This window comes from Gracilinanus agilis, unplaced genomic scaffold, assembly GCF_016433145.1.
Source record: "Gracilinanus agilis isolate LMUSP501 unplaced genomic scaffold, AgileGrace unplaced_scaffold12246, whole genome shotgun sequence".
Taxonomy (NCBI): domain Eukaryota; kingdom Metazoa; phylum Chordata; class Mammalia; order Didelphimorphia; family Didelphidae; genus Gracilinanus; species Gracilinanus agilis.
Window position 1 is genome coordinate 1 of NW_025342750.1, and position 3939 is coordinate 3939.

The following is a 3939-nucleotide window of genomic DNA, read 5'->3' on the forward strand; positions in this document are numbered from 1 at the left end:
TGAGAGTTGTTTCACCCCTTTAAAGTGTGGAAATGCCCCGATTCTGCATACCTTCAATGCTGCGCCCTGTTGTGGGGTTCCTTCGTTCCTCTGGACTCGTTTTTATTTCCCCTTGAGGGGTCCTGTGTGGTTCGGTCAGGAGAGATCGAGCAGCTGCTCCTTACTCTGCCTATAATAATCATTTTGATGGAATGTTCTGATCTTTTAGCACCACAAACTAGAGTAGAATTTCTCCAGTGAGACCTCTTCCCTCTTGCTTGAATGAAGCTTCTAATTGAAGATGGGTAAGTGAGGAACAAGTTTCCATTGAGACCTACTCCATGCATTTTGAGAGTTTTATTTAATTCATTCAAATAATTCATTTTCAACAAGTAATTACTTTAGTGCCCATTCTGTGGCAGGCATTACTTTAGTTATCCTCCACACCAATATAAATCATTCACGTGAGAGCACTAGCCAGAGGAGGAACAATAAAGGTTTGGAATATAAGAGTCTGTACTTGATTATAATGTTTAAGATCATCAGGGATTCTCAGTGGAAATAGAGAGAAGATGGAGCATTTGAGGCATGTGAAACAGCTTATACAAAGGCACATAGATTGAAGATGAGAGATTCTGGGTAGCAAAATGAGTGTATATCTGTCTCCCTGGAATGTGGAATACATGAGTGGACAAATGTGAAATCCATCTGAAAAGGTAGGTTGAAGGTCAAAGGACTATGAATTCCAAAAAGATTTTTAAAAAATTTGTAGCAGTAATCATCTATTGAAGGTTGTAGAATATCAGAATGACAAAGTAAATCTGTGCTTTAGGAATAACAGTAAGGCAATTCCATTGAAGATCCTTTTTCTAAAGTAAGATGTTTTTTCAAAAGATGAAGAAGTCTGGGAATTATTTTTTTAATTAAAAAAATTTAAACTCCTTTCTTCTGTCTTAGAATTGATACTAAGAATTGGTTCCAAATTAGAAGAGTGGTAATGACTAAACCATTGGGTTCAAGAGACTTGTCCAGGGTCACATAACTTTGAAGTGTCTGAGAGCAGATTTGAATATAGGACTTCCTATCTCCAGGCTTGGCTCTCTATCCACTGAGCTTTATAGCTTCCCCACAGCAAGGAAAGATGAAGTAGAAAAGGAGAGTTGAAAATAAAATATTGGAAATGATTTAAGGGATAAACTCCTGAAGGCAGATAGATGTCCCATTGGATAGAATGCTGGATCTATTCAGATTCAGAAAGACAAGTGTTCAAATTGGGCTTTGTATACATATTTAGTGTGTGACTTTTGCATACTTATTTAGTGTGTCACTTAAAATTTGTCTGCCGTAGTTCCCTCTTTTGTAAAACAGAAAAAATAATAGAATCTACTTCCTGGCATTAATGTGGGGACAAAATGAGCTACTATTTTTAAATGATTTGAAAACATTATAGTACTCCATAAATGCAAGCTATTGTTTAGGAAGAGCGAAGACGGAATTAAATGAGGAGCAGAATGGAAAAGTTAACACTGGCAGAGAGAAGACTTATCTCTTCCCCTAAATAAGGTAAAAGGATGAGAAAATATGGATCTGTGAAGAAGATATCATTGTGTGGATTGATGAAAGAGGAAGTTCAAGAAAGAAGACATTTCTCTGCTTAGATGGAATTTGGAAGTGTGATAAAGTAAGACAAAAAATGTTGAGAATGATATATTTTGGAAGACAATACTAAGAGTTAATTGGAGGAGAATGAGTGAATTGTTTTAGGCAAGTAAGGGTTCAAGGGAGAAACTACATGAATTTGTAGTGAACTAGGACTAGATAATATTGAGGGTAGGCATAACCTCTGGGTGACTGGTGAAAGCTTAAAGTGTCAAGGATATTAATTTAGCTATTAGAGCTGGATTATACCAGTCAACCACAGGGTCAGGCTTATAAATGAAAAGGAGATAGATTTGAATAAAACTAATAAACTTGTGAAACAGGGAGGGATGTAGCAATTGGTATTCAGGATGAAAAGTAAATTGGTTTTTAGAAGGGGAGAGTCAGAATGTATGATGGAAGATAGGACATTGTTATTTATTTATTCACCTAAAATTTTAATTAATTAATCGAGAATATTTTTCCATGGTTACATGATTCATGTTCTTTTCCTTCCCTCCTTCCCACAAACCCCATCCCACTGGTTGTCAACGAGCAATTCCACTGGGTTTTACATATGTCATTCATCAAGACCTATTTCCATATTATTAATATTTGCATTAGGGTGATTTCTTAGAGTCTACATTCCTGATCACGTCTCCATTGACCCAAGGATATTGTTATTTAAAGGAAGAATTTCAGAATTTTGGAGGATGGAGGTAGAACAATTATGAGTAAGGGGTAAATCAAAGGTATGACCATTTCTCTGTGTAGCTTAGGTAGAATCATCATGGAGTTCATAGGAATGAAGGTAGTTGAGGTTCAGTAATATAAGATAAAATGTGGAAGGATATACTCCTTGTTGTAAGATGCAAAAAAATCATTATTGAAGCACTGATAGTATCGTGCTAAATTTAAGCTACATAAAAACATTTTGCCATGCCTTTGACATTTTAATAAAACACATATTCTATAAGCCAGAGAAAATATTAATTACTGCTACAATTTATTTGGTTGATTTTTTTTTCTTTTCCCAGGTGAAACACTGAAATCTCTAAAGTCACTTATGAAAAATGGATCAGAGGTTAAGGAGTTCATTCTTGTAGGACTAACAGATGTTCCAGAATTTCAGGTCCCACTCTTTATAATATTCACCATAATCTACCTAATCACTCTTGTGGGGAACCTGGGAATAGTAGTTCTGATCATCTGTGATTACCGTCTCCACACACTCATGTACTTTTTTCCTTAGTAACCTTTCTCTGGTGGATTTTAGTTACTCCTTAGCTATAGCTCCCAAGGTAATGGCTGGGTTACTCCCAGAGAATAAAATTATCTCCTTCAATGGATGTGCTATACAAATGTTCTTCATTACAGCTTAACCTCACTGTTGAAAATTTTCTCTTGGCTACAATGGCCTATGATCGCCATGCAGTTGTGTGTAAACCTCTCCATTACACCACCCTTATGACACCCAGTTTATGTGCTTCTCTGGCTATAGGGTCATACTTCTGTGGTTTTCTTAATTCCTCCATTCACACAGGAAACACCTTTAGCATCCACTTCTGTAAATCTAATGTGGTCCATCACTTCTTCTGTGATATTCTACCCCTCATGGCTCTCTCCTGCTCTGACACAGCTATTAATGAAATGATTGTCTTCTTTGTTGTGGGATTCAATGTCTTTTTTGCCCTTTTCATCATCTTGATATCCTACTTATTTATCTTTATTGCCATCCTGAAGATGTACTCAGTTGAGGGTTGGCAGAAAGCCTTTTCTACCTGTGCTTCTCATGTCACAGCTGTGTCCATATTCCATGGGACAGTAATTTTCATGTAATTACAATCCAAATCTAGTCATTCCATGGACATAGATAAAACTGCTTCAGTGCTCTATACTATGGTAATTCCCATGTTAAACCCTCTGGTCTATAGTCTAAGGAATAAAGAGGTCAAGAGTGCTTTTAAGAAAATTATTGATGGGACAGTTATTCAGGCTCTCCTGATTCAGGATAAAATCTTTCAAGGATTTTTCTTTTCCTCTTTTATCTTTAAAGCATAAGTTCTCTGTGTTCTTGAAGCTTAAATATTTTGGCCACATAATGAAAAGCCAGGACTCATTGGACAAGACTCCGAGTTTGGGAAGGGTTGAAGGCAAAAGGAAAGGGGAATGACAGAACATAAGATGGATAGATAATGTCATGGATACAACAAACATGAGCATGGAGAAACTTCTGGAGATAGTGAAAGACAGAAGGTCTTGGCATGCTGTGGCCCATGGAATCACAAAGAGTTAGGCATGGCTGAATGACTGAACAGTGAA

At 36.7% G+C, this 3939-nt stretch overlaps 1 pseudogene; it reads left to right on the top strand.

Annotated features, from left to right (window-relative positions):
* Nucleotides 1-2683: 2683 nt before the first annotated feature.
* Nucleotides 2684-3678, top strand: LOC123253980 (annotated as a pseudogene).
* Nucleotides 3679-3939: the final 261 nt, after the last annotated feature.